Raw genomic sequence first — 23,783 nt, 5'->3', positions numbered from 1 at the left:
TCGGACACGTCAAAACGAGAACAATTTTTGATTCAGTGTTTTTTGCCGCTGTCAAGTTTTTGGTGCGGTGCAAAGTGCCACGTTTTGTAAAGTGGTGATTTTCCGAGAGTTGTGACACTAAAATGGTGGTTATGTGCATTTACTCCCTTTTCCAGCTAGCTCACGTACCAATCCATCTATCCTTGGTCCGGCTTAATCCATCCATCCTTCATCGAGCTTATTACTACATGAATTCGAAACATATATAAATTGGTACGACTGTATGTAAAGGAGTACTCCCTCCGTCCTTTAAAGAGTGTACTTCCAACTTTATTGAAAAGTCAAACATTTTTATGTTTGACCGTATTTGTATAATAATACATCAATATTTATGCCATCAAACTAATAGCATTAGATTTATGATAAAATATATTTTTATCATATACTTATTTGATTTCATAAACATTGATATATTTTTACACAAACTCAGTAAAATTTTAAAATAGTTTGACCCTCCAACAATGTTGGAAGTACACTCTTTGAAGGACAGAGGGAGTAATGTTCAATAAATCATGAGTGGACATGGTGCCAAGCGAGGTCGGTATCCTGCCCTCCCGTTCCCACGTGATCCGTGTAGATGTTATACGATGAGCATGTATATTCATTTCTCTGCACCATATCCAACATGCATAGCTTCCTTATTCAATCTGACAGGTCAGGTCTGTTGTATGCAAAGAAATTAGACGCATTGAATCGCTCGTCAGTTGCAACAGCTACCTACACCACACTCCCCTCCATCTCTTTAATCCATCAGTCTTCTTGCTTCGGTTGTCCAACCATTATTCTCAACACTCGTTCTCACTCTCTCTTGCAACCATCCTCCCATTGCAGGTCAGAACCATGTGTTCATCCATGTCCTAGGGAAGATCCCCACGACATTCATATCAGGGAAGCTCTCCACCACATTTATCTCCAACCAGGTCGCGTTGCTCTCTCTCATTCATTGCCCTGAGTGCAAAGTCGGGCATGTGGTATGGTTCATTTCCGGCAGTAATAAACCCGGGGAGGCATTTCTACAGTTGTGTGACATGGTGTAAGTTCATCATCTACCGTTCCATACATGGTTGCACTCTGTCCAACTGACGCAAATGAGGATGCATGCTTTGGAAGCGAAAGAACAAGTGTATACAGTACTTGAGCGCTAGATGGAGTCACCTGATAGAGCATGCCTCCATCCGTCGTCATTGACGTGGTCTTTGTCCACAACCACTGAAGCTCACTCCCCTGCGCAACGGTCATCGTCGACGTCTGCATTTAGCAGTGCAAGTCCACTAGTTCGTCAGCTAGCCACTCCATAGCTAGTAATATATATGTTTGCGTCAAGTCCTCCCCATATTTATCCTACTATGTGATGTGTGCTCACCTACTGCGCATTCAGCATGTGTTTACAGTTCCTGTACCAGTAATTTGGTTGATCTATTGCACTTATCCATCACCATTTGAGTTATTTGGTTCCTGTAACTACGCAAAACACATGATAAAGATAGGACGAAACTTGCCTGCTCCCCGCACGTGTTTCCATCCGTGCTCCCGCATACGTGACTTAATTTGATTGAAACAGAATAAGGCCTGGCCCCACCCCCCTAAAATCAGGGGAGATGATTAGATTAGAAAAGAAAAAGGGAAAAGGACAGCCGTAGGATGAAGTGGGAGTACGGATGGGAGCATGGAGAGGGAGCAGGCAAGCCGAATCCATAAAGATAGTCCTCGGCGAGAATGGCGTTTTGGAGGCCGAGCTCCATGGAGCCCTTTATTTTTGAAAAATTCAAATTCAAATTTTTATGTTTCAAAAAATTCTGAAAAAAATATGCGTATATGTAAGGATGAAACCTACATGTGTGTAAAAATTCATGATGAAATACCTTAAATTGTGACCTGTACAAAAAAGACAAATTCATGGCCTGAGAGAATGAATAGTATCATGTGTTAAACAGCCTCAGATTTGTCTTTTTTGCACAGCCCTCATTTCAACGTATTTTGCCCTGAAAATTTACACACATGTGTGTTATGCCTTCATATATATCTGTGATTTTTTTCAGAATTTTTTGAAATGTAAAAATATGAGTTTTGATGAAATTTGAATTCTGAATTTGGAGGCCTCATTGAAGCTCGGTCACCAAAAGGGATTTCCGGTCCTCGGCACACAATTCAGCGGGAACTACATAACTAACGCGTGCCCCGCAAATCAACAGCTTTAAATTATCCACATGCGGCCGGCAGTGGGTTAATTGGTTGCCAAGGCAGTTTTAAATGTGATGCAGGCCATCAGTTCACCCAGGATGGATTATGTCTACAGCTATCACCCCAAAACAACTGAATCTGGATAAGCCACAAAATCCCACGACCCCTTGAAAAGCCCAATCCAGAAGTCTCCACTAAAACCCTGGACATGCTAATGTTTTTGGAAGTAGAGACGTACCCCGGCCTCTGCATCATGATGATGCATGCAACCATCTTATTAAACAAATCCACGAAGTAGCACAAAGTCATAAAAGTAGTACAACTCGCAAGAAAGTGCGTCCGGGCAAAAAAAATGATTCGCCCCTGACTGTTGGGACCCACCAGCTAAATCTTCGCACGTAAGGAAGTGCTTCACAGTCGGGACCCACCTGGTCGAAGCGTACGTAGTGTTGTCATTCTGGTCGCGAACGTGTACGTACATATTGGTCGATGTAGAGGCGCGCACGTGTCGTAGTAGAGACGCGCACGTAGCAAGTACACATACGTACAGCGGTCAGGATGCAAGAAAGTAAATATGGCCACGTACGTACACACGGGCTGGGTCTTGAACGCCTACTCGTGCATACGTACGGCCAGGGCTCGTGTACATGGCTGGGTCTGAATGGACAAATTGCGTCATCGTCGTGTTCATGGGGAGCCAACCGGCTGGGTTGAAACGGATTGCGTCGTCGTGTTCATCGGGAGGGCATGGACAGAACAGCCGATGGAAACGAGGCCTGATGTACCGCAGAACGAAGGAAACGGCCTTGTGTTCGACCAGACACGTTCGAAACGGGATCCTGTTCATCGGAAGGGGTCTGGCGTACCGCCAAACGGAGGAAACAGACTTCTGTTGGACCTCCTACGGTCGAAACGGGGTCCTGTTGATCGGTATGGGTGTGGCGTACCGCAAAACGGAGGAAACAGACTTGTGTCAGAGCGCTACGGTCGAAACGGGGGTCCTGTTCATCGGGAGGGGTGTGGCGTACCACAAAATGGGACTCCACGGGATATTGTTCATCTCCACCTTCGACCTCCTCCAGCCTCCACGGGCTACTATTCATCCACCGTCGACCTCCTCCAGCCTTCACCTGTGACTGTTCATCCACGGGCTCCTGTTCATCTAGCCTCCACCGCGCGCTACTCCACCGGCTACTGTCCAACCAGCCCTCTTCACGTGGTCCTGTTCAAACACCCCTTCACGGGGTACTGTTCATCCAGCCCTCCACCGGCTATTGTTCAACCAGCCCTCCACGGGGTCGTTCTATTCATCCAGCCCTCCACGGGGTCCTGTTCATCCAGCCCCAACCGGCTCAATCATCGGGGTCCTGTTCATCCAGCGGCAACGACCTCTACTACCACATGATACTATTCATCCAACCCCCCACTGGGAACTGTTCATCCACCCCCCAACAACGCTCATCGATCGGCTTCAGTTAGCAGCATTAGCGAAGGAATCGCTCGATCGGGTTCAGTTAACAGCCATCGATCGATCGCTCGGGTTCAATAACACGTAGTCTGCAGTGCAATCGCTCGGGTTCAGTAGGCGAACACCTCGCTCGGGTTCAGTAAGAGCCCAACACCTCGCACCCACGCACGTGCGTGTACGAGAGAAACGAGCAAACCTCCATGCATCGCTCGGCCCCGACCACCCACCGTAACCGGGAACACCCCGATATTTTCCTCGCCCTTGCTTCTACCACGGTTTTTCCGTCATGGACGGCCCAAAGAATGTCATGCAGCTGCGTCTCTGGCCCGACCAGGACGAAAAACCCATTTTCTGTCATGAATTTTTGTCATAGAAGTAGGAGCGCACCACATCTATGATGATACCGGGTTTTGTCACAATTATCGTCATAGAAGTGTCATAAGTATAACAGAAAAAAAATTCGTTTGGCCCAAAATGTCGCGGATGTGTCTTTTTTTTTTGTAGTGATGGCTGCCAGCTTGTTGGCGCTGTTGAGGAGCGAGACGCAGAACGACTCTAGCGTCACGCCGTCAGCGCCCTCCGCCACGGGCGCGGACAGGCCCCGCATTGCCGCCTGCAGCGGGTCCTGGCCGGCCCCGTCAGAGGCTCCGTCGTGGCTAATGACCAGCACCTCCGTGACGGTGCTGGCATTGCTGTCCGCAAGAGGGAGCGGGTCGTCGATGATCACCACATGGTCGGGGAAGGCATCAGTGGGCGCCGCGTCGACATCGATGATCATGTCGAGAGCGGGTCGGTGGAGCCAACGGACTCCAAATCGGAGGCAGGCTCATTAGCGACGTGGAGCTTGCCGAGGAGGTTGACGGGGCAGCTCTCGGTGCTGGCCGTTCCTACGTCGGGCACGGGTTCGTCGAAGAGGAGGATCCCGCCGATGAGATCAGCGAGGCAGCTTGCGGTGCAAACGACTTCCATGCCGTGCAACGCATCGACGCAAACGCCATCGGGCGTGTCGGGCTAGCTGCGCTTTCCAGGAAGTAATAGGGTTCCCGTACAGAACGTGTTTCCGGACGATGGTGCACCTAGCCCCACGGTGGGTGCCAAATGTCGGGGATATCTACCGACATATGCCAAGGGATGGCTTAACATGGAGGGGGTCAAGAGTACGTCGCCGGGCTCTAGAAGCGGGAGTGATCGAGACCGCATATGCCTGCGAATCTTACCCAGGTTCGGTGCTCTCCGTGGAGATAACACCCCTAGTCCTGATCTGCAGGGTCTCCACATGATCACTATGGTCAATAGAGTAGCTACAAGATTGCTCCTTGAGCTATTTGGCTAGAGGAGGAAGAAGGGCAAGGCTAGCTCTACTCCTCTCTCTATATGTGTGTGTATGATGGCAAAGGTTCTGAACCCTTTGCATGGGTGAGCCTTGGGGGTTTATATAGGCCTACCCCCCAGGGGTACAATGGTAATCCGGCCGGGTGTAGGACCCGACCATTAGTGTCTCTGGGGGCCGGCTTCTCTGCCGGCTGTTGGGGCACACCACTTGGTGGGTCCCGCCGGCTGCCATGATCTTGGCTGACATGTAAGGCCCACCGCCTGCGGGCCACGTCGATCGCTTTATATTGTAGCATTGCTCCTGATGACGGAGGCTTTGTCGGGGGGAGCGTGGCTACAGTCCTGCCGCTTGGCGGGCGTTCACTATAGCCATACTCCATCTCATCTGGTTAATGGCGCATAGACTCCGAGGGGAAGGACGGCCGCCTACTAGGAGCCGGCCTGCCCTCGTTGCCGCCTGCTTGGGCTTCGCCGCCTTCTGGTGGCTCGTGGACAGGTAGGGCCCGCCGCCTGCGGGCCTGATACGTCTTCAACGTATCTATAATTTATGAAGCATTCATGCTATTTTATTATCTATTTTGAATGATTACGGGCTTTATTATACACTTTTATATTACTTTTGGGACTAACCTATTAACATATTGCTGTTTTATTGCCTGTTTCAGTATTTCGAAGAAAAGGAATATCAAACGGAGTCCAAACGGAATGAAACCTTCGGGAGCGTGATTTTTGGAAAGAACATGATCCGAGAGACTTGGAGTTCAAGCCAGGGAAGGCTCGAGGAAGCCAGGAGATAGGAGGGCTGCCCACCCCCTAGGTGCGCCTCCTATCTCCTAGGCCCCTCGAGGCTCCCTCGACAGACTTCTTTTGCCTATATAAGTCCACGTACCCTAAAAACATCGAAGATGAAGATAGATCGGGAGTTCCGATGCCGCAAGCCTCTGTAGCCACCAAAAACCTCTCGGGAGCCCGTTCCGGCGCCCTGCCGGAGGGGGAATATATCACCGGTGGCCATCTTCATCATCCCGGCGCTCTCCATGACGAGGAGGGAGTAGTTCACCCTCGGGGCTGAGGGTATGTACCAGTAGCTATGTGTTTGATCTCTCTCTCTCTCTCTCTCTCTCTCTCTCGTGTTCTCTCTATGGCACGATCTTGATGTATCGCGAGCTTTGCTATTATAGTTGGATCTTATGATGTTTCTCCCCCTCTACTCTCTTGTGATGAATTGAGTTTTCCTCTTGAAGTTATCTTATCAGATTGAGTCTTTAAGGATTTGAGAACACTTGATGTATATCTTGCCGTGTTTATCTGTGGTGACAATGGGATATCACGTGATCCACTTGATGTATGTTTTGGTGATCAACTTGCGGGTTCCGCCCATGAACCTATGCATAGGGGCTGGCACACGTTTTCGTCTTGACTCTCCGGTAGAGACTTTGGGGCACTCTTTGAAGTACTTTGTGTTGGTTGAATAGTTGAATCTGAGATTGTGTGATGCATATCGTATAATCATGCCCACGGATACTTGAGGTGACAATGGAGTATCTAGGTGACATTAGGGTTTTGGTTGATTTGTGTCTTAAGGTGTTATTCTAGTACGAACTCTTGAATAGATTGATCCGAAAGAATAACTTTGAGGTGGTTTCGTACCCTACCATAATCTCTTCGTTTGTTCTCCGCTATTAGTGGCTTTGGAGTGACTCTTTGTTGCATGTTGAGGGATTGTTATATGATCTATCTATGTTATTATTGTTGAGAGAACTTGCACTAGTGAAAGTATGAACCTTATGCCTTGTTTCCTATCATTGCAATACCGTTTACACTCACTTTTATCATTAGTTACCTTGCTGTTTTTATATTTTCAGATTACAAAAACCTATATCTACCATCCATATTGCACTTGTATCACCATCTCTTCGCCGAAGTAGTGCACCTATACAACTTACCATTGTATTGGGTGTGTTGGGGACACAAGATACTCTTTGTTATTTGGTTGCAGGGTTGTTTGAGAGAGACCATCTTCATCCTATGCCTCCTACGGATTCATAAACCTTAGGTCATCCACTTGAGGGAAATTTGCTACTGTCCTACAAACATGTGCACTTGCAAGCCCAACAACGTCGACAAGAAGAACGTTGTGTAGTAGACATCAAGCTCTTTTCTGGCGCCGTTGCCGGGGAGGTGAGTGCTTGAAGGTATATATTTAGATCTTGCAATCGAATCTTTTTGTTTCTTGTTTTATCACTAGTTTAGTTTATAAAAGAAAAACTACAAAAAATGGAGTTAAGTTTGTCTCATACGCTTTATCTATTTAATATCTTTCGTGAGTATGATGGAAAGGAAAATTGTGCTCAAGTGCTAGAAGAAGAATGCATTAAAATGCTTGGTACTAAATCTTTGAATGATGAGCATGATTGCAATGTTGTTAGTATGAACTCTTTGAATATCCATAGTACTAATGATGATTGCACTAGTTATGATGAAAATGTCTCTTATAAGCATGTTGATTTTCGTGGAGTAGATAGGGTTTGCAAGTACACACCAAATAGGGAAAATAGATATTGCAAGAGGCATAAGTATTTAGAAACTAAAGGGTTGCAAGAAAGGCTTAATGTTAGCGCTGAAAATTTAAGATATCTTTACCGTTGTGAACTTTGCAATGAACGTGATCATTTACATCTCCAATGCAAATTGTTTCATGATCAAATCGTGTCCAAAAATTGTGATGATTTGATCTCCCTTGCTCATTACAATGAACTTAGTTTGCTTTTGGGTTATGAAGAATTGAAACGTGCAACTAACTTATTCCAAAATTTAATCTTGAGCATTTCCTTGACATTGATTTAGAGGAGATTTATTTGTTTTGTGCGGTGAATTGCATTGAAAATCCTTATATTGCCAATCACCTAAAGAAAAGAAAGCAATTAGAAGATGAAGAGAATACTAATGAAAGGGAAGAGACCTCCCAATCTCCTCCTATTATTTCTTATGATGAATCAGGTAACGAGGAGGAGCTCCCTATTCAACCAATCTCATCAATAAGGAGCTCAAAGAAGAAGGTTGTACCCACACATAATGTGAAGAAGAAAAAGAAAAGAAGGAGCAACAAAGGTAAAAAGGTATCCCTCCCAAATGATGTTGCTCCTACTACTCATTGTGATGATGATAATTGCTATACTATTGGTGCTATCCATATTTTTAATGATGAGAGTGATTATGCTTATGATATGGAAAGGCCCAAGCTTGGGGAAGCTATGTTTGATGAGGATGCCATATTTGAGAATATATTTGCTGAAATTAATGTTTGTCCCAAGCTTGGGGATGCTATGTTTAACGAAGATGATATTTTTAGCATCCCAAGTTTTGATTTGCAAAGTTGTTATGATGATAGCATGCCCCTTACCTATGATGATTATATTAATGAAAGTGGGTTTGGAAGAGTGTGAACTTTAGGAAGTAGTGATCCCACTATTTTGGAGGATGCTGAATTTTATTGTGATGAATATGAAAGAGGATTTGGAAGAGTGTCAACTTTATTTAGTGATGATTCCACTATCTTGGAAGAGGTTTCAATCGATTATGATGAGAACAAAGTTGCTACTTATGATGATTATTGTGATGAAACTTATGCTATATGATACGTCTCCAACGTATCTACTTTTCCAAACACTTTTGCCCTTGTTTTGGACTCTAACTTGCATGATTTGAATGAAACTAACCTGGACTGACGCTGTTTTCAGCAGAACTGCCATGATATTGTTTTATGTGTAGAAAGCAAAAGTTCTCGGAATGTCCTGAAAATCCAAGGAGGCACTTTTTGGAAAATATAAAAAATACTGGTGAAAGAATCAAGACCAGGGGGCCCATACCCTGTCCACGAGGGTGGGGGGCACGCCCTCCCCCTGGGCGTGCCCCCTGTCTCGTGGGCCCCCTAAGGCTCCGCCGACCTCAACTCCAACTCCATATATTCCGTCTCGCGGAGAAAAAAATCAGAGAGAAATTTTCACCGCGTTTTACGATACAGAGCCGCCGCCAAGACCTAATCTCTCTCAGGAGGGCTGATCTGAAGTCCGTTCGGGGCTCCGGAGAGGGGGATTCATCGCCGTCGTCATCATCAACCATCCTCCATCACCAATTTCATGATGCTCACCGTCGTGCGTGAGTAATTCCATCGTAGGCTTGCTGGACGGTGATGGGTTGGATGAGATTTACCATGTAATCAAGTTAGTTTTGTTAGGGTTTGATCCCTAGTATCCACTATGTTCTGAGATTGATGTTGCTATGACTTTGCTATGCTTAATGCTTGTCACTAGGGCCCGAGTGCCATGATTTCAGATCTGAACCTATTATATTTTCATGAATATATGTGTGTTCTTGATCCTATCTTGCAAGTCTATAGTCACCTATTATGTATTATGATCTGACAATCCCGAAGTGACAATAATCAGGATACTTCTCGGTGATGACCGTAGTTTGAGGAGTTCATGTATTCACTATGTGCTAATGCATTGTTCCGGTTCTCTATTAAAAGGAGGCCTTAATATCCCTTAGTTTCCGCTAGGACCCCGCTGCCACGGGAGGGTAGGACAAAAGATGTCATGCAAGTTCTTTTCCATAAGCACGTATGACTATTTACGAAATACATGCCTACATTACATTGATGAACTGGAGCTAGTTCTGTGTCACCCTATGTTATAGCTATTACATGAGGAATCACATCCGACATAATTATCCATCACTGATCCATTGCCTACGAGCTTTTCATATATTGTTCTTCGCTTATTTACTTTTCCGTTGCTATTGTACAATCACTACAAAACCCAAAAACATTACTTTTGCTACCGTTACCTTTATTATCATACTACTTTGCTACTAAATACTTTGCTGCAGATACTAAGTTATCCAGGTGTGGTTGAATTGACAACTCAACTGCTAATACTCAAGAATATTCTTTGGCTCCCCTTGTGTCGAATCAATAAATTTGGGTTGAATACTTTACCCTCAAAAGCTGTTGCGATCCCCTACACTTGTGGCTTATCAAGACTAATTTCTGGAGCCGTTGCCGCGGAGCAAAGCTCTATTCTCTGAGTCACTTGGGATTTATATCTGTTGATCACTATGAAGAACTTGAAAGACGTGAAAACTACGATCTATCCCTCAACTACGAGGGGAGGTAAGGAACTGCCATCTAGCTCTGCACTAGATTCTCCTTCTGTTTTGAGTAAGCTTGCGACACCTAAACCTGCTACTGCTATGAACTCTGATATGTCGCATGTTATTGATGATGCCACTTCTGCTATGCATGATACTTATGATGAAACTACTTCTGTGCGTGATACTACTTTGCCATTAGGTGAATTTCTTGATGAATAACCTGCTAGAGTTAGGGGGAATGAAATTATTGAAGATGCTATTATTGATGATAGTGATGATGAAAATTCCCCCAATGATTATGAATTGCCTGTTGTTCCTGAGGGTTATGTTATGAATGAAGAAGCTGCTAGAGCTATCTTTGCTTGCAATGATAGATACAATCTTAAGAAATTATTAGCTAAATGGAAGCAGCAGTCTCTTAATGCTAGAATGAACCTGACCCTGCTTTTGCTACTTCACATATCTGTGTTACTGATAAGGATTATGAATTCTCTGTTGATCCTGAAATTATTACTTTAGTTGAATCTGATCCTTTTTATGGCCTTGAATCTGAAACTATTGTGGCACATCTTACCAAGTTGAATGATATAGCTACCCTATTTACTCATGATGATAAATCTCGCTATTATTATATCCTTAAGATATTTCCGTTCTCGTTAAAGGGTGATGCTAAGACTTGGTATAATTCTCTTGCTCCTGGTTGTGTGCGTAGTCCCCAGGATATGATTTATTACTTCTCTGCTAAATATTTCCCTGCTCATAAGAAACAAGCTGCCATGCGGGAAATATATAACTTTGTGCAAATCGAAGAAGAGAGTCTCCCACTAGCTTGGGAGAGGCTTCTCCAGTTACTTAATGCTTTGCCTGATCATCCTCTCAAGAAAAATGAAATACTTGATATCTTTTATAATGGACTAACCGATGCTTCCAAGGACTACTTGGATAGTTGTGCTGGTTGTGTTTTCAGGGAAAGAACAGTCAACGAAGCTGAATTACTATTGAATAATATGTTAACTAATGAAAATAATCGGACTCTTCCTGAGCCAATTCCTGAGGCAATTCCTGAACCAATTAAGCCAACTCCTGAGCCTATTCCTAAACCCACTCCGAAGAAGAGAGTTGTTTTATATCTCAGTCCTGAAGATATGCAAGAGGCAAAGAAATCAATGAAAGAAAAAGGTATTAAAGCTGAAGATGTTAAGAATTTACCTCCTATTGAAGAAATACATGGTCTTAATATACCGCCTATTGAAGAACCACATTGTCTTGATAACCCGACACAGGTAGTCAAGGTAAATTCTCTCTATAGATATGATAAAGTTGAAATCCCCTCTACTAAATTTCATAGCCCATGCTTAGATGAATTTGATGACTTTATGGCTAGACAAGAAAGTTTTAATGCTTATGATGGTAGAGAGTTAAAGAATAATGCTTTCGAGATAGGACGCGTGAGCGATAATATGGCTAGAGTTAAAGGTGAACTCAAACTCATTAGCAAATATGCTTCTATGGTTGCTACTCAAGCTGAGCAAGTACTTAAAGCTCAAAATGATTTGCTTGATGAATTAAATAATAAAAATGACTTTGCTGTTAGAGTGGCTACTAGAACTGATAGAATGACTCAAGAACCTTTGTATCCTGAAGGCCACCCTAAGAGAATCGAGCAAGATTCTCAGAGAAATAATTTAGAGGCACCTAGTTCTTCTAAAAAGAAGAAAAAGAAAAACGATAGGAATTTGCATGCTTCTAGTGAACCTAGTGTAGACACACCTGAGAATCCCAATAATATTTCTATCTCTGATGCTGAAACACAATCAGGTGATGAACATGAACCTAGTGATAATGTTAATAACAATGTTCATGTTGATGCTCAACCTAGCAAAAACAATGATGTAGAGATTGAACCTGCTGTTGATCTTGATAACCCACAATCAAAGAATCAATGTGACACTCCAAAAATTTTCATTTGGTTTTCAGCAAAAACCTTGTTGGATTTGAAGAAGGTCATTTAAATTCTTCCTAAAACCTCTCTCTCAAAACTTTTTATTTTCCTTGGCAAGGATTTTATTTTTTTACTTTGTATCTTCTTCAACTCTGGTGTTTGAATTATGAAAACTTCCTTCTGATTACTCCCTTCTCAAATAAATTCTTGGGATTTATTTATTTCTTCAAAAAGAAACCCTAGGAGTTTTGGGACTTCTCTCATTTTGAAACCACCCATGGTTTTACCATGCCTCATGTGATAAAACCTCCCAAAACCCCTCCCTCCATTTTGGGGCAATCAAAACTTTTTGTTCCAACAAGTCCAAACCATTTTTGGATTTTATTTCATTTATTTTATCTCCCAAATCAATTCTGTCATTTATTTTGAGCCTAGGTGATTTTCAAAGCAAGTACCTAATTGCCGTTGAGTTTTGATCTCAAAACAACTCCTCTGGATAGTCCTTAGCACCCACAACCTAGAACCATCAAGATCCACTCTTCTCCTTTTCAAAATTTTCAAGTTTCAACCTCTGCAAGTTTGGACCAGATTTGTCAAATTTGATAAAATTCATATCATCTCTTCTCCAAAAATTCCACCAAAATCCAGGCAGCCCCGAGATGCAATGAGAGGCCACCCCACCAAAAATCAGCTCAAGGAGAACCTCCCACATACCAAAATCATTTTGTTGAACACCTGGCCAGCACTGTTACTGTGCACTTTCAGTAAAATTCAGAGTTTCAGAGTTTTACAGTGTCGTTTCTTCGTCACAGACTTGTCATCGATCAACTGTGCGCCCTGGCGCGTTGCGCTCGGCCTCTCCTCCCTGGCCAGAGCACCGCACGCCCTCTTGGACGGGTGCAGGCGTCGGTGGCGGCGAGCATCGCCGGAGTTGGCAGCTTCTGCGGTGGCAGCGCCACCCGTGGCGGCCAACAGAAGACAGTGCCAGCTCGCAACACCGTTTGGCGCCACCCAACGCTCCCCTGCCCTCCGTGTGACCTCATGCACGCCAGCGCACCCTGCAGCACCGTCGCCGTGGCCCGGCAAGCACAGGGCACGCTCTCTGCCGCCGATGGGACCGCGCCGCCCCGTTCCGTCGAAACCCACTCAAGCTCCTAATCCAAGTCCGTTTAGCGTCTGAATGGGACCAGTAGACCTCCAAGATGACGCCCAACTCCCTAATCTCCCCCGACCAAGCACTGCGCCGCCGTAACCATCGCCGGAGATCCCCGTTCACGGCCACCGCCTTGGATCACCTATAAAAAGGGGCCCCGAGCTCTCCCTCGAACACGCACCACCACTGCACCCCACAGACACCCCGCCAGGCCACTAGAAGGACCTCGAGGAGGTCTCCTCCCCCAACTCCGGCCGCCTCGTTCCGCCCCGGCCACCAACTCGATCCACTCCAGTGAGGCCATCCCCGATGCCCAAACCTCGTCAGTAGCCTCCTTGAGCACCCAGTGATCTAACCCAAGCTTCAATTTGACCTCCGCAGCCCTCCCCGACGAGATCCAACTCCACCCGAGCCGCCGTCCGCCGGAGCAAGGACCGCCGTCGATGTGGTGCTCGCCGACGACCACCACCACCACCCACCGACACAGAAGAACACACTGAGCACGTAGGTACCCTCCGATCCTCCTAACTCGCCGTGGATCGCCGCCGGCGACCACCGCAGCTCTTGGGCGCCGACGCGTTCTGTTCCTCCCCCCGTTTGAAATTTCAAACCTGACGGGTGGGACGCCCTTGTCAGTCTCTCTTTTCTTTTAAACAAAACATTTTCTGAAGGCGCCTTCTGCCAAAGTACGTCTCCCCTCTGGGCCGGCGTATTCTCAAATGAAGCGTTTTCTGTTTTTATAAGTTGGCCCCTGGAAACTTTCTGTTTCATCACAGATGAGTCCCTGGACTAAAACCTTTATAACTTTTAAACAGAAAATGATTTTTGATTGATTCTTTTTCTGTCCTCTTTAAAATTTTGTCTAGTTTTTTACCAGATTTACTTGAAAAATATTTGGAATATTTTTTTGTGCACCTCACGGTATTTACGTTAGCGCGTATGTTCTTTACATCGTAGATACCGAAGGAGGTGACGGAACCGCGAACTTCACCGAGCTAGGCTCCGACTACTCTGAACCAGGCAAGCATGTTTGAACTTTTGATATGATGAGTGTCATTGGCATGTTTGCATTAAGTAGTTTCATGACATGTTTATGAGCATTTCGATGAATGTCATATTACATGCAAAGTTGAGGCAAGTGAGTTTCGAAAATCCATAAGTTGTTGGATGTGAGTTTGCATGGCCATGTGTTGGCATGAGAATGGGTAAGATTGCAGTGTTGTAGCATGCCAGTGTTATGCCAGACTATTTGACTTCAGTGTCAACCCGTATTGGTCCAGTTTCCATCCGTTTCCCTTCCCGTACTACCACATGTTTTCCGCAAGGAATATGGCTTAGTAAGTTGTAAACCGCTTTCCTGGTACACACCAAATGGAGAGGCCGTGATGATGGTTCCATGGCCCTGGATTAAAGCCAGTCATCCGGTCAGGGGACATGGGTGTTTCTGGTTGGGACCGAGAGGGGGGCACCCCTTAGAGCGCGCGTATATAAATTTGATCCCATGCTATTCAAGATTGTGATCTCCCCATCTCAAAGTTTTTCTTGAATGTTGTCTAGGGTGATTCTTGGCATCGTGAGGTCCCAAGCCAAGGAACTCGACCCCAAAGCCGAACAACGGTGGCAATAATTCAGCACCCAAGTGAAACAATTTCAACCCCAACAACAACCACAGGAAGGGTCATCTGAACCACGTGACCAAAGAGGAGGCACAGAATGCCCCGGATATCGTACTCGGTACGTTTCCTCTCAACACAATACCTGCCATGGTTTTGTTTGATTCTGGAGCTTCTCACTCATTCATCTCGAAAAGTTTTGCTTTGCAAAATAATTTTTCGATGTTTCCCTTGGAAAAATCCATGATCATCAAGTCCCCTGGGATTGAGCAAGTTACACAGAGTTACTGCCAAGGTGTGGTTATTGAATTTGAAGGATTGAAGTTTCACACCAATCTTATTGTATTGGGAAATAAAGGACTGGATGTCATCCTAGGGATGGATTGGTTAACCACCAACAAAGGTTTTATTGACTGCTTCAGCCGGACCGTAATTCTCACCCACAACCACGGGAAGACAATAAGAGTTTTGGCCAGAGAGAGAAAAATACCCCGGCAACCGAGATTGAACAAGGTGGACGTTTCTGAATTAAACAAGGTTCCGGTAGTGTGTGAATTTCCAGACGTATTTCCCGAAGAACTACGAGGCATGCCACCAGACCGAGAGATAGAATTCAGCATTGAGCTAGCACCCGGAACCACCCCCATATACAAGAAACCATACAGAATGGCACCATCCGAGTTGGTAGAATTGAAGAAGCAAATAAAAGAATTACTGGACAAAGGATATATTCAAGCCAGCTCGTCACCTTGGGGTTCACCAATTTTATTTGCCAAAAAGAAGGATGGAACACTGAGATTGTGTATAGACTATCGAGCACTTAACATGGTCACAATCAAGAACAAATACCCGATGCCACGGATAAATGATTTATTTGATCAGCTCGCTCAGGCTAAGGTATTCTCAAAGATTGACTTAAGGTTGGGATACCATCAGTTAAAAGTACGAACAGAGGATATCCCCAAGACAGCCTTCACCTCCAGATACGGACTGTATGAGTTCACAGTAATGCCATTTGGACTAACGAACGCCCCCGCATATTTTGTTCACCTCATGAACAAAGTATTTATGAAGTTTATGGACAAGTTTGTTGTGGTATTCATCGACGATATTCTGATATACTCCAAGACACCAGAAGAGCACGCGGAACATCTCAGAATTGTGCTAGGAGAACTCAGGAAACATCAATTGTATGCCAAGTTCAGCAAGTGTGAATTTTGGCTAAAACAAGTAGGGTTTCTGGGCCACATACTGACCCAAGAAGGTATTGCCATAGACCCGGAAAAAGTCAAGGCCGTACTTGGCTGGAAACCACCAGCCAGCGTAACGGATGTACGAAGTTTCTTGGGAATGGCAGGATACTACCGAAGATTTATTGAAGGATTCTCCACCATAGCCAAGCCAATGACGCAGTTACTCAAGAAAGACAAGAAGTTTGAATGGACGGAAGCTTGCGAGAAAAGTTTCCAAGAACTAAAGAGGAAATTAACGACAGCACCGGTACTAATTGTGCCAGACATACACAAATTTTTTGAAGTGTATTGTGACGCATCCCGAAGGGGTCTCAGATGCATATTGATGTAAGAAGGCAAAGTTGTCGCATATGCGTCGAGGCAACTTCGCAAGCATGAAGAAAATTATCCCACTCATGACTTAGAATTGGCACCAGTCATTCATGCACTCAAGGAATGGAGGCACTTCTTACTTGGAAATCATTGTGAAATATATACTGACCATAAAAGTCTCAAGTATATTTTCACATAGCCGGAACTCAATTTACGGCAACGACGCTGGTTGGAATTGGTAAAAGATTATGATGTGGGTATCCACTAGCATCCAGGAAAAGCAAATGTAGTGGCAGATGCTCTTAGTCGGAACCCCAGCTCGGACGACAACAGTCTACAAGGCTTGAGACCTGAATTCCAACAAGAATTTGCCAAACTCAACTTAATGATGGTCGCGGAAGGCACCATAACAAATTTGGAAGTGCAACCCAACCTTGTGGAAAGAATTAAAGAAACTCAGCATGGGCACCCCAGCATCGAAGGCATAAAAAGAAAGGTGAGCATGGGCAAGGCCTCGGAATTCGTCATAGACGATGAGGGAACATTATGGTACGGAGACAGACTCTGCGTGCCAAATATAGAGGACCTCAAGCAGCAAATTCTAGCTGAAGCCCACACCGCTCCATATTCGATCCACCCTGGAGGAACCAAAATGTATAAGGATATCCAGGAAAGATGTTGGTGGCACGGTATGAAGAGGGATATAGCCACTTTCATTGCATGTTGCGATTCTTGTCAACGCATAAAAGCTGAGCATCAAAGACCAGCCGGACTACTGCAACCAAACAAAATACCTGAGTGGAAATGGGATGAAATAGGGATGGATTTCATTGTCGGACTACCTCGGTCACGACAGGGGAATGATGCCATATGGGTCATCACCGATAGATTAACCAAGGTGGCACATTTCATTCAAGTGAAGGCAACCTACACCACTCAGAGGCTTGCCAGGATTTATCTCTCCCGTATAGTTTGTCTGCATGGAGTCCCGAAGACTATAATATCTGACAGAGGCACTCAGTTCGTCTCGAGATTCTGGGATCATTTACAACAGGCTCTATGAACTCAACTGGCCTTCAGTACAGCCTACCATCCCCAGACTGATGGACAGGCTGAACGCGTAAACCAAATTCTAGAAGACATGCTAAGAGCATGTGTCCTCACCTATGGGACCAGTTGGGAAGAAAGCCTGCCATATACCGAGTTTGCATACAACAACAGTTACCAGGCCAGCCTGCAAATGGCACCTTTTGAAGCCCTATACGGACGGAGATGTCGTACCCCGCTAAATTGGTCAGAAATCGGAGACAGCCGTATCTTTGGCCCAGACATGCTCAAAGAAGCCGAGGAAAAGGTCAAGCTAATCAGGGACCGACTCAAGACTGCTCAAAGCCGACAGAAGAGTTATTACGATCGGAAACATTGTGAGGTCAGATTCGAACCCGGTGAATTTGTATACCTACGAGTATCACCTATGAGGGGCCTGCAACGATTCAAGATTAAGGGAAAGCTAGCACCAAGATTCATCGGACCATTCTGTATAGTGGCACGAAGGGGCACTGTAGCCTACCAGCTAGACTTACCCGAAGAATTATCCGATGTCCACGACGTGTTCCACGTCTCGCAATTGAGGAAGTGCGTAAGCAACCCAGAAAAGCAGGTATCCCATGAGAACATTGACGTACAGCCAGACCTCACCTATCGGGAACATCCAGTAAAAGTATTAGAGGAGTCTGAAAGGAGGACCCGACAGAAAACCATCAAGTTTTTTAGAGCTTAGTGGAGCAATCACACCGAGAGTGAAGCAACTTGGGAAAGAGAGGATTTTCTTCGGACAGAACATCCACACTTATTTGAGGATCAGCTGAAATCTCGGGGACGAGATTTTTCCTAAGGGGGTAGGTGTTGTGACACTCCAAAAATTTTCATTTGGTTTTCAGCAAAAACCTTGTTGGATTTGAAGAAGGTCATTTAAATTCTTCCTAAAACCTCTCTCTCAAAACTTTTTATTTTCCTTGGCAAGGATTTATTTTTTACTTTGTATCTTCTTCAACTCTGGTGTTTGAATTATGAAAACTTCCTTCTGATTATTCCCTTCTCAAATAAATTCTTGGGATTTATTTATTTCTTCAAAAAGAAACCCTAGGAGTTTTGGGACTTCTCTCATTTTGAAACCACCCATGGTTTTACCATGCCTCATGTGATAAAACCTCCCAAAACCCCTCCCTCCATTTTGGGGCAATCAAAACTTTTTGTTCCAACAAGTCCAAACCATTTTTTGGATTTTATTTCATTTATTTTATCTCCCAAATCAATTCTGTCATTTATTTTGAGCCTTGGTGATTTTCAAAGCAAGTATCTAATTGCCGTTGAGTTTTGATCTCAAAACAACTCCTCTGGATAGTCCTTAGCACCCACAACCTAGAACCATCAAGATCCACTCTTCTCCTTTTCAAAATTTTCAAGTTTCAACCTCTCCAAGTTTGGACCAGATTTGTCAAATTTGATGAAATTCATATCATCTCTTCTCCAAAAATTCCACCAAAATTCAGGCAGCCCCCAGATGCAATGAGAGGCCACCCCACCAAAAATCAGCTCAAGGAGAACCTCCCACATACCAAAATCATTTTGTCGAACACCTGGCCAGCACTGTTACTGTACACTTTCAGTAAAATTCAGAGTTTCAGAGTTTTACAGTGTCGTTTCTTCGTCAGAGACTTGTCATCGATCAACCGTGCGCCCTGGCGCGTTGCGCTCGGCCTCTCCTCCCTGGCCAGAGCACCGCACACCCTCTTGGACGGGTGCAGGCGTCGGTGGCGACGAGCATCGCCGGAGTTGGCAGCTTCTGCGGTGGCAGCGCCACCCGTGGCGGCCAACAGAAGACAGCGCCAGCTCGCAACGCCGTTCGGCGCCGCCCAACGCTCCCCTGCCCTCCGCGTGGCCTCATGCACGCCAGCGCACCCCGCAACACCGTCGCCGTGGCCCGGCAAGCAGAGGGCACGCTCTGTGCCGCCGACGGGCCCGCGCCGCCCCGTTCCGTCGAAACCCACTCAAGCTCCTAATCCAAGTCCGTTTAGCGTCTGAATGGGACCAGTAGACCTCCACGATGACGCCCAACTCCCTAATCTCCCCCGACCAATCACTGCGCCGCCGTAACCATCGCCGGAGATCCCCGTTCACGGCCAGCGCCTCGGATCGCCTATAAAAAGGGGCCCCGAGCTCGCCCTCGAACACGCACCACCACTGCACCCCACAGACACCCCGCCAGGCCACTAGGAGGACCTCGAGGAGGTATCCTCCCCCAACTCCGGCCGCCTTGTTCCGCCCCGGCCACCAACTCGATCCACTCCAGTGAGGCCGTCCCCGACGCCCAAACCTCGTCAGTAGCCTCCTCGAGCACCCAGTGATCTAACCCAAGCTTCAATTTGACCTCCGCAGCCCTCCCTGACGAGATCCAACTCCACCCGAGCCGCCGTTCGCCGGAGCAAGGATCGCCGTCGACGTGGTGCTCGCCGACGACCACCACCACCACCCACCGACGCGGAAGAACACACTGAGCACGTAGGTACCCTCCAATCCTCCTAACTCGCCGTGGATCGCCGCCGGCGACCACCGCAGCTCTCGGGCGCCGACGCGTTCTGTTCCTCCTCCCGTTTGAAATTTCAAACCTAACGGGTGGGACCCCCTCGTCAGTCTCTCTTTTCTTTTAAACGAAACATTTTCTGAAGGCGCCTTCTGGCAAAGTACGTCTCCCCTCTGGGCCGGCATATTCTCAAATGAAGCATTTTCTATTTTTATAAGTGGGCCCCTGAAAACTTTCTGTTTCATCACAGATGAGTCCCTAGACTAAAACCTTTATAACTTTTAAACAGAAAATGATTTTTGATTAATTCTTTTTCTGTCCTCTTTAAAATTTTGTCTAGCTTTTTATCAGATTTATTTGAAAAATATTTGGAATAATTTTTTGTGCACCTCACGGTATTTATGTTAGCGCGTATGTTTCTTTACACCTTAGATATCGAAGGAGGTGACGGAACCGCGAACTTCACCGAGCTAGGCTCCGACTACTCTGAACCAGGCAAGCATGTTTGAACTTTTGATATGATGAGTGTCATTGGCATGTTTGCATTAAGTAGTTTCATGACATGTTTATGAGCATTTCGATGAATGTCATATTACATGCAAAGTTGAGGCAAGTGAGTTTCGAAAATCCATAAGTTGTTGGATGTGAGTTTGCATGGCCATGTGTTGGCATGAGTATGGGTAAGATGGCAGTGTTGTAGCATGCCAGTCTTATGCCAGACTATTTGACTCCAGTGTCAACATGAATCAGTCCAGTTTCCATCCGTTTTCCCTTCCTGTACTACCACATGTTTTCCGCAAGGAATATGGCTTAGTAAGTTGCAAACCGCTTTCCTGGTACACACCAAATCGAGAGGCCGTGATGATGGTTCCATGGCCCTGGATTAAAGCCAGTCATCCGGTCAGGGGGCATGGGTGTTTCCGGTTGGGACCGAGAGGGGGGCACCCCTTAGAGCGCGTGTATATAAATTTGATCCCATGCTATTCGAGATTGTGATCTCCCCGTCTCAAAGTTTTTCTTGAACGCTGTCTAGGGTGATTCCTGGCATCGTGAGGTGGGATGGGTGTGTACTGGTTAGATGTGTTTCTTCCGAAATACCGTAAACGGAACTAGTCCTTCGTGACTACGGAAATCCGTTGGCTGTGGGTAATTTAGTACAAACTCTGCAGAGTCAAAAATCCTTGAATCATCTTATCCATGTCCAAGTATGTGTTCAACTTATCTTGTCAAGTGTCAGTCTCAGTGACAAAACTCCGGTGAACCACATGAGTGTTAAGTCCGGTTAAATGCTTATTCCTGTGGATGGACTAACCCATTTATTATTATGTGTTGAATATTTCCTATGAGTATTATATCGTTGTGAGCTTAACAGTTATGAAGAATGAAATTTAAGCCCTTTCTGCTATGTCGCATAGACGTCCGACTATGGCACAATTGTCCTTTACTTTTGATATAAGCCCTTTCTGTGATGTCGCTCAGACGTCCGACTGTGGCACGCTTGTTATTTACTTTTCAGTATAAGCCCTTTCTGTGATGTCGCTCAGACGTCCGACTGTGGCACGCCTGTTATTTACTTTTCATTATAAGCCCTTTCTATGATGTTGCTTAGACATGCGACTGTGGCACGCTTGTTATTTACCTGCGATATAAGCCCTTTCTGCGATGTCGCTCCGACGTCCGACTGTGGCATGCATGTCATTTTCTTCTCAATATAAGCCCTTTTCGTGGTGTCGCTTAGACGCCCGACTGCGGCATGATTATTTATTTGTTCACCCTTCGAGGCGTCGCTCCAGACACCCGATCGGCTTTTCAATTAATTTGTTGGGATTTCAGGAAGACTACCGCCCGACTCCTTTTTTTACTTACCATGTTATTCCAATAATTATTAATTTGAATGTGCATTAATAATTACTCATGACGCATTCATGCATGCATTTATTATATCTCATGTCCGAACTGTCTTTCAAGTACTTTCAAAGTACTCACCTGGCTTGTTGATTTGGCCAGATGTTGACGAAGGCGATCTCATGGATGAAGAGTTCGATAGCGAGTCCGACGCCTAGAGGAGTCCCAGTCAGTCTCGAGTGATCCTGGATTTGGTTACTGTATTATATCCGCTTCCGCTACCCGAATAAATTCATCGAGCCTCACCTCGACGCTTGATGAGCTGCCAGTTTAGGAGTCATGTTATCCACTCTCCACTGTGATATTCCACCACCACTTTTATCTCGAGTCAGTAGTATGCCACCACACCACTGTGTCATATCCGCATTATGTATAATTATTGGCGTGCTTGTAATAATTTGTTGAGCAGCCTTAGCTCGACCTTGTAATATATTATATGCTACTGGCTTATTGTATCAAGATTTTGTCTACGAGTAAGGAGGATTTTCCTCATACTGGACTCAAAAGATCGGTTTCTCAATAAACATTTTTATTGGAAAACCGGTCGTGACAAGCTTGGTACCAGAGCCAGGCTGACTGTAGGAAGCCACTAAGTGCGATCGCTAATCGATTATTAGCATAATAGAGCTAATTCATATTTTTGCAATTGTAGTCATTTTCTGACAGTCAGCATAAATTTATGATCTGACCATGCAAATTTTTTGCCTACTTTTGTAGATGGCTGACAACAATTGCGAGTCACAGATGTTCGCCAACGTGCCCGATGGGTTCGTCAAACTCCTCTCCTTCATCGTTTAGGTCGCAATGGGGCCATCCGTGCGCCCAGTCTTCACACTCTACCAGCACAAGGTCAACGACAGTCTGACCATGCACCAGGCCGCGGTGCAATTCAAGGGAGGGCGTGTTGAGTTACGCCACTTCCGGTATTTGGGAAGAGCCATGCCTACGGAGAAGCATGCCATGCAGATGGCAGCCCGCGAGGCGATAGCTCGTCTCAGGGATGTCCTTCCCTCGATGAAGACTCGTCGTTACCGCTACCTTCCCTGCCATGTGCCATACACCTGTCACTACGCGTTCTCTTGCCCTAGAGGAGAACGAGACGAGGCTTTTGAGATGCTTATTGAGTACCTCCGGGCTCTGGAGGCAGCCTTCGACAACCTGGTGGACGACTTCGTGGCTGCCCGCATGGACTCAGTCCATGGCTGTGCCGCCAACAGGAGGGAGCTCCTGCACACCACACCGCCACTGACTTTCGTCTTGTCCTCAGCATCTTATGCACCTACCACTCTCGCCACTGCCCGTCGCCTGCCTTCCACCGAGGAATTCAACCAAGTCATTGCGCCATCTCCAGCCCGCACTGCACCACCCTTTGCGCCCATTCCTGTTCGTGTTGCTCCACCTCTAGCGCCCGCTCCATCTACTCGGCGCAACACTTCACGTCTGGAGCCTATTAGTGAGGAGGAGGTCGAGTCCCCAGCCTCTCTGCGCCTCACCCTCGGCAGGGAAAAGGAGATCGTCAACATCTCCGACTGAGTACGCTTAGCCGCCATGCGATGTACCGCTTTGTACGATATGTTTATATGTACATAGGTTGTGAGGAGTAGCTTGTTTGCGCATCATGTAGGAACTGGGAGAAGTGCACTAGCCTAAATAACATGTCAGGAATATGTACGCATATCCTGAGTGATGTAGTGTATAATTACCGCTTGCGTGTAAGATATGTAATGAGCAGTCCTTCTCCGTGCGCAATCGATTTTTTTCTTGAGAAATCCTGGAGCATTTAATTTATTTTCCATCTTTGTGCATTTATTGATTTTTGCGACTCTTTTCACTTTCTTATGAGTTTTA

The sequence above is a fragment of the Triticum aestivum genome, chromosome 3A (assembly GCF_018294505.1).
Source record: "Triticum aestivum cultivar Chinese Spring chromosome 3A, IWGSC CS RefSeq v2.1, whole genome shotgun sequence".
NCBI classification, from domain to species: Eukaryota; Viridiplantae; Streptophyta; class Magnoliopsida; order Poales; family Poaceae; genus Triticum; species Triticum aestivum.
Note: the sequence above shows the minus strand (reverse complement) of the source record.